At 34.9% G+C, this 8,528-nt stretch overlaps 1 long non-coding RNA gene across 2 annotated transcripts; it reads left to right on the forward strand.

The window, feature by feature from the left end:
* Positions 1 to 1,318: 1,318 nt before the first annotated feature.
* On the forward strand, positions 1,319 to 5,543 carry LOC123561194 (uncharacterized). 2 transcript variants are annotated; one of them, XR_006688331.2, is made up of 5 exons: positions 1,319 to 1,528; positions 2,898 to 3,056; positions 3,348 to 3,469; positions 3,852 to 3,919; positions 5,434 to 5,543. It is a non-coding gene; the product is annotated as an uncharacterized LOC123561194 (long non-coding RNA). The 2 variants fall into 2 exon arrangements; XR_008367245.1 differs by having other exon boundaries at positions 1,320 to 1,528; positions 3,348 to 3,457; positions 5,434 to 5,540.
* The last annotated feature ends 2,985 nt before the right edge of the window (positions 5,544 to 8,528 follow it).

The following is an 8,528-nucleotide window of genomic DNA, read 5'->3' on the forward strand; positions in this document are numbered from 1 at the left end:
CTATTATGTAAAAGTCTTTATAGGGAAAAAGGTTGCTAAATATATGTAACCAGAAAAGATGAACGCTTTGGTTCTAACAATGGCTTACAAGCAAAACATTACTAGTTCTTGTCTTAAATTTAGTGTAGTTATATATTATGGTCCTTTGGGATCACTGAGTACAGTTTTTTTAGCTCACCTGTCACAACGTGACAAGGTGAGCTTTTGTGATCACCTTTCGTCCTTCGTCCGTTGTCAGTCCGTGCGTCCGTGCGTGCATCAACAATTTCTTGTCTGCACGATAGTGGTTTCATTTCTGATTTTATTTTAACCAAACTTGCACACAACTTGTATCACCATAAGATCTCGGTTCCTTTCTTGAACTGGCCAGATTTCATCATGGGTTCAAGAGTAATGGCCCCTGAAAGGGCCAGAATTAGCTATGTTCACCTTGTCTGCACAATAGCAGCTTCATTTATAATTTTATTTTAACCAAACTTGCACCCAACTTGTATCACCATAAGATCTTGGTTCCTTTCTTGAATTGGCAAGATTCCATTGTGGGTTCAAGAGTGATGGCCCCTGAAAGGGCCAGAATTAGCTATTTTGACCTTGTCTGCACAATAGCAGCTTCATTTATGATTTGAATTTAATCAAACTTGCATAAAACTTGTGTCACCATAAGATCTCGGTTCCTTTTTTGAACTAGCCCGATCCCATATGGGTTCTAGAGTTATGGTCCCTGAAAGGGCCAAAATTAGCTATTTTGACCTTGTCTGCACAATAGCAGCTTCATTTATGATTTGATTTTAACCAAACTTGCACACAACTTGTATTACCATAAGATCTTGGTTCCTTTCTTGAACTGGCCAGATTCCATCATAGGCTCCAGAGTTATGGCCTCTTAAAGGTCCAAAATTGGCTATTTTGGCTTTTGCAGCCATATAGAGACTTCATTTAAGGTTTTATTTGATACAAACTTCCAAAATATCTTCAACAACAATAAATCTTGGATTCCATGATGAATCAGATCATATCGTACGCTCCAGAGTTATTTTATATCTGATTACCTCCCATGATTGTAATCAAAATGGAATTATGGGCCCGTCTTATCAAGATACTTACGAGAATATTTCTCGTATCTTTCTCGTAAGTCTCTCGCAAGGTTCTCGTAAGTCTGGCAGGTGTCTTATGAAAATTATCGTAGCTACGATATCTCAAGTTTCTACATAAAATCCTCGTAAACTTACGAGAGGGTCAGGGGTCTCGTAAATATTTACGATATCGTAAATAAAATGGCGGCATCCGTTTGAGCAACCACGACGAAACTTTCTGTCGAAAATATTGCAGATTGTTCAGCAGTAAAACTTGATTTTCCGTGTACATGTTGCACAACAGTGGATGAACTACGTCATCGATCATACAAAAGCACGCGCTTTGGGTCAGTGCGACACGAAGCGGAAGCGAGTGTAAAGGAAATATTGAGCACATAAATTCTGTTTATCTTCGCTGTTTCCTGTGTTGACAGATCAATTGGAGGGACATGCTGGTAATAATTATTGTAGAAATATTCGGTTATTTAGGTATAATTTTATTAGTGTCGATATTGCAGACATTCATCATCAACGGTTATTTGGGGTCGACTCGTACCCTATTTACTTCGTATCAGTGTTTTTTATCATCTATATAATAAAAGAAACTGAATGTGCATGAGACTTAATTTTAATATATGTAGGTGGGTAGAGTATAAGGGTGCACTTATACCTCCTTGCTATTGAGCTAGCTTTTATAGCGACGTGGTAGAGTGTCCGCCTTAGGTGTGAGAGGTCCCGGGTTCGATTCCCGGTCAGGGCTGAAGTATGATCAGTCTGTTACATTTGGTGCCCAACGTAAATAACTCACGAGTAGATATGAATGGACACCTTGGAACGTCCCATAGAGGTTCAAACTCCTGGAATTCGAGAACGAATTCTAAAATGGAGGGGGTGTATGTAGTAGGGTAGAGTATAAGGGTGCACTTATACTTCCTTGCTATTGAGCTAGCTTTTATAGTGACGTGGTAGAGAGTCCGCCTTAGGTGTGAGAGGTCCCGGGTTCGATTACCGGTCAGGGCTGAAGTATGATCAGCCTGTTACATATAAAACTAAATTAAATAGGCATCAATGATCTATATTCGATACAGACAAATGCCTGCAATCGAAGGGTATGTTTGACAGTATTGCAACTGTAACAGTCTCTGGAAAAATGTGCAGCCTCGACCGGGTTTCAAACCTCGGACCTTCTGCTTACCATGCCAAAGCTCTACCAACTGAGCTACAGGTACCGAGGCCACCCGATACGAGAACCGCTACACACCTTCCCTCTTATTGCGAGACATTAGCACTCCTGGCCAATGTCTGCTGCAGACTGTTAACTGAATTTAGATTCACACCCCATCCAAACTGCTTTGCCCTGCATGGGCTCCAAGGGTGAGCATCCTGGACGAGCCGCCAAATGTAACAGTCTCAGGAAAAATGTGCAGCATCGACGGGGATTCAAACCTCGGACCTTCGGCTTACCATGCCAACGCTCTACCAATTGAGCTACCGAGGCCACCCGATACGAGAACCGCTTATTCAACTACACAACTAATATGACCTGTCTGTATTGAACATATGTTTACTGGATAATAAAGTCAAGGAATTCTCTTGCCCTCCAATAAATTAACTGAAAGCCACCTAGCCTGCATGATAGTCATCAGGTAACCCAATGCCTAGTCGAGAGTCCTCTAGGGGTTTTGTATCTGGCTTGAAATCTTGATTTGACATATTTGTGATATTACATATGTCATGCAATGTAAGTTACAAATGAAACATTCTTATCACACAAGCTTGGTATCACAGTTTATTATAATGTCTTTAAAACTATTTATGTTGCAGAATGCCAGAAGAAATTACAGACAACAATACTGCTCAGTGCAGTAACCAGACCTGAAAAAAAACACTGCTCAAGGCAAACTTTTGGGACAGAGTGCTGCATACATGGGCTTATGCACAAACTGAGATTTTGCAAGTCAACTGTCAAAGTCATAAACATAGGTAATAAAAGGAATGGAATCCATAATACCTTTTAAACTGTTAAGCAGATATTTAAACCTATGACAAATATATGAGTTATTATTGAGATAACAATTATAAAAAATAGGAAATAGCAAGAAATTTATATTTAGTTATAGTTATGTTCATGATAAAAAAAGATTGGCTGCCAAATTATAACCAAAGTCATTATAACCATTCAAAGGTAGTTTGTCGCATTAAACCAACTATTTCTGTTTTCTTAATATTGTATTATAAATAAAGTTCTAAACAGTGACATTTTTTTTGTAACAGATCTATAGTGGACAATGTTGAACAGAGTTGAAGTCCTGGAATCTCGGTCAACTGCAGATAGCAGCATGGCGTAAAGCAGACGTCTTGTTTCCCAGTCCAATTTTAGTCGGGTATTCTTGGTGGTATGTGACAAAAAAGCCATTGAGTTTTTTTTCTTCCTCTTGAATTCATACAATTCATACAGTCATATAGAACCATGAAAATGTCATTTAAGTTTATAAAATGTTCAAAATGAAGTAATTATAAAATTCCTTCATTCTAAAGATATATGTCTTTGTCTGAATTATAGTAGCAAATATATATATTCCTTCTTATCTTAGAGTGATAGTAATAAAATTTTTGCACATTATAAATAATTTAATTAATAATTCTTCATATTAAAGCATATTTTATTGTTTGTTTCTGAAAAAACAGTTGACAGACCATAATACTGATATTACATTTTGTCATAACTATAGCTTTAATAAACCAGGATAAGTTTGAACATTAGCTTTACTTTTTCAGGTATGAAACTGCAGTCAACACAGGTTTTTAGAGGTCTGCAAGTACAGAGTTTTAAATTGTGAAACAAAGTACGGTAAGTTATTTTTGTCTTTTCTAAGACCTGTAGGGCATATTTAAGACATACATTCTATACATATTCACTTTTACTTCTCAGAATTCATCATATAATATGTCATACCAGATAGCACACACTACTGTTTGTCCATATAGAGTACACCTTTTATTTGCTTGAAAATATTTTGACTTTTCACAGCTGATGTGGTATCAGTTGCCCTTTGTTGCTGTGCATTTGAAACCCACAGTAGGGGTATAGCATTCTTTCATGCAGGAAAGTTATCCAGCTAATTTACATAGTGTTGGTTGTTAAAACAAGTGCTTGCTCTATCTTGCCTGAAATAATACATGGGGTCTTCTGTCACCATTAAAAGCTTGAAAGTCATACTAAAAAAGTAGTTTTGTCCCTTTTAAGTTCCTTACATTTTGATGTTAACAAGAAAGCAGAAAGCTGGAATTTCTACAATTTAAAAATTAATCAGTCATGTTTAATAATGTGCCAGGAGTTTTACATACCAGCAGGTTTCTCAAGCACTACTTTATGAAATACTTTCAAAGGTCAGTCACACATGTCTTCTTCATCATTAGTTGATCTCACAGACAGGTCACATAGAGCTCTCTAGCTTTTATTTTGTCAGAATTGTGCCTCTTTTTTTAAACTAGAGATTTTGGTAACAGTTTTGCCTGTGTCTCAAAAACTACTAGGCCTTCATAAATTACTTTGCTGTCATCAGATAACCTCACAGGGCAAGTTGTGTAACTCTAGCTTCCGTCTTGTCAAAATTGTGCCTCTTTTAATTTAGAACATTTTATTAAAGATTAATGCATGTAAGCTGGTTTCTCATAAACAACTTCCCATATGATGATAATATTTTCAGCTTTAGAATAGTTAAATACACATAAATTAAAACATGGATGTATATGTGACAGCCCTGATTTTAAGGGTTTGGATTATAATATTTTAAAATCAAGAGTTATCTCCCTTTGTTAGTTTTATTGTGTTTTGTGTGCATTCATGTGCCTTGACCCTAGGTCAAAATTTTCCCTCTGAAATGCTTTAATATCATTGGATTCATTAGATACCTGGTCATTGTCTGACTGTCTGTATAGTCATGTAACTGAATACTAGGAATATAAACTAGCTATTTTTTTAGGGACCCAGACTGTCAAAAATAAATGTTTAACATTAAGTATATGGGCATTTTCTCCAACAATTTAGGGACCCAGCCCAAAATCTAGGGGCCATGGGCTACTAAGCCCCTGCTAATTTATATCCTTGAATACATGTATTGAGCTTTTTATTTTAAAACAGTTGAATTAATATTGGATTAAATACAGGTTTTTTATTTCACTCACTACAGTTTGTAATTATCAATTCAATGGTCCCATAAAGTGCTTAGTAATGATTTTATCTTTTATGCTATTGGCTCATTCTGTTTAGACAGTTAATATTTTGCTTTATAATATCACTTTCTTATATCACTGTCTCATTCTCTATTTGCACTATAAACCATTTAATCATTTACAGACCTCTAACCAGTTAGCAGTGTGTGTGTGTGTGTGCTATGCTGTGCTGAGATATTGCTGTGACATATGGTGCATTAAGGTCCATAACCTGGTATGCATAATTTGTATTTGTAACCTTTAATTAATTGCATAGCAATGTACATTTGAGTTTACACACTTCCTGAAGTATATGTATTTTAGCTGTAATATGCCACTACACACACTTGTATATGTAGATAGCTATGGACTGATTTTATGTCAAATTACCTCCTTTTATTTCAAATTAAAATAGGTATATCTCCGTAACTTATGAAGATACTGATCTGAAATTTCATTTATGTCAACAGATTTATATGGCAGATCCTTCTTTTGTTCACTTACAATAATTTTTTTTAATTACTTCCCTTTTACGTTACTATAAATAGCTTATTTTTAGTAACTTTTTTATATTGGCCGTAGGGAAAACCGACACCACTTTTCTGTGGTACAACATGGATGGTACCTCCAATTTTTAGGTGTTTTTTGACATATCTGTACCTTGTAAGAATTCTTTTTCTTTTTGGTTAAATTTCTTCCCTTTGTTGTTCCTGTCCTTTGGAATTAGATTTTTTTCTGAGTACCTTCTTGTTCTCAAGTGCAATGATAACAGGTGAACGATATAGGGCCATCATGGCCCTCTTGTTTCAATAATGTCATGCCGCATAAGCAGCTGCTAGTGGACGTGAGGGATGTTGCACAATTCATTACCTCTCATGAATAGATTCAGTAAAACCATATCTGCTATGTTTTGATTGTTTGCGTTCTTTACGTCAGAAAGAATTTGTAGATTTTATTTTCTCTTTTCTCAGTTAATATACCAGACAAGCGTCTATTAATTTGTTTCAATACACCGTTGGAATTATGTTTATATCACTTTCATTTTCCTTGAAAGACGTCATATGGATCTTTACTGTTATATGATATCTAAAACCACTGTGTCAAATGCTAATAAAATAAAACTTTTTCAAAACGTACACAGAACGCAAGAGATAACCCGATATTTTGTTAATATCTTATACTGGAAGTAGTCTGAAATTAGAAACACTTTCAGATCGATATATTTTTAGTAACACAGAGATGTAAAATTTGAGAATTTTGCTAGTAAATGATGATATATTTTTAAAGAATTACTTTCCTTTTTGCACTTTGTAAATGTCCTTCATCATTTTGGACTTTGGTTATTGGCAAAATAATTGTTTTCCTGCAACATTGAAACCAGCTGAGTTATTTCACTGGAATCGTTTACAAAATTGTCTCCCTATGAAATTGTCCTTGATTGTTCACATTTTTTATATTTATCAGAATGATACTAATGTACTGAAGGAAATTTAATGTGACAATGTGAAGAGGAACCAAAATGCACAATAACCATAACCCAGCCATGAATAACGGTAATTTAAAAGTCATCTGCCTTTTTTCACCTTTTTAAAAACAAAGAGAAGGAATAACTTCACCATAGGGAATTTAATATGATTTAACACCATAAAAAATAAGTTAACATAACAAGTCCATACCTGCTTTTTATACAAAATTGTCTCCTTTTTGTAGCTGTGTTTAATATTTCATATTTTCAGTATTGAATGACATAATTTCACTGAATTGATTTCGATATACACATGGCATTAAGAAGAATTGAAAGACACATTTACCAAAAATCTGTCCTGGATAATGATAAAATTATCTGCACTATTGTAGTTCTTTTCAATACTTTAATAAACTGAAAAATAAAAGAAATATAAGTTAAAATATTTCCGAGACTAAACATAAAAGGTGCACTGAGAAGTAGCGAGTATTATGTACTTTTCTAACAAGGCTTTTAGTAGGGGTATGAATCACAATTAGTGATAGCTCTAGATTCATTTTTAAGTCTTAGAACAGTTGTTGTTATTACACGAAACAACTGATAAAGTCATGTGACCTAAGACTAGAAATGAGCCGCGCCATGAGAAAACCAACATAGTGGCTTTGCGACCAGAATGGATCCAGACCAGCCTGCGCATCCGCGCAGTCTGGTCAGGATCCATGCTGTTCGCTAACAGTTTCTCCAATTCCAATAGGCTTTAAAAGCGAACAGTATGGAGCCTGACCAGACTGCGCGGATGCGCAGGCTGGTCTGGATCCATGCTGGTCGCAAAGCCACTATGTTGGTTTTCTCATGGCGCGGCTCAAATAATGATGAGATGACAAAGGAATGTAAAAATATTATATGGATTTACATTATTATTCAAGGCATATGATAGACTCTATCTTCGGTCAGGCTATACATGTTTTAAAGAGACTTAGATATTTAAATCTTACTTGCTGTATCATATCTTATTCCCTTAAAGCTCTTTGTCATCCTTATTTAAGGAAAGCTTACATAAATTATATTATAATTTAAAAGAGATATATACTTTTAAATTTAGAATAAGCATTTAAGATAATGTAATTGAGTTATTGATACAAAGTGCTTTCATGCCTTAAATGCTTGCTTATTCTAAACAAGTGAAGCCTCACGTGTTTTAGGGTGTCACATGTTTAGAATAATTATTACGAGTGAAAGCTGATGTTCTTTTGCAGTGTATAGTCATAATTATCGTTCAAAAACGTTTGTTGTATTTTCTGTCTATTGATCTTTTGTCTAAGTACATGTTAACTACCTGCTGCGATATTACTTTAAGTGACAGCTATTCAAAATTAGACATTTTGATTCCCAGAACTAATGTCTAAATCACTGCTCGAACATTACAAACCAGAGTAGAGTCTTGTGTACCTCAATAAGTTTCAAAAGATAAAGTTAAAAAGAAACACACTTTTGAAAAGGCTAATTTCCCGCTGTTTTACGACTTAAATTGATTGCTAGCACAAGTTTTGTAAACCTTTGTATTGAATTGTATAAAGTATAATACGAAACAAGAGTATGCAACTGCTGTACTTCAAGTTTGACTCAAAGGTTAATTGAGCTTATTGTTATATCATTTGTTATCATTTATATAGTATGGATTTAGAATCTTCCTGTTTTGTACAACATAGTCGCTGCGTTATGAAACTGTTTTGTAAATTGCTTGGATTAGACGGTAATAAAAATGCTGATTATTT

Source organism: Mercenaria mercenaria, chromosome 15, assembly GCF_021730395.1.
Source record: "Mercenaria mercenaria strain notata chromosome 15, MADL_Memer_1, whole genome shotgun sequence".
Classification (NCBI taxonomy): domain Eukaryota; kingdom Metazoa; phylum Mollusca; class Bivalvia; order Venerida; family Veneridae; genus Mercenaria; species Mercenaria mercenaria.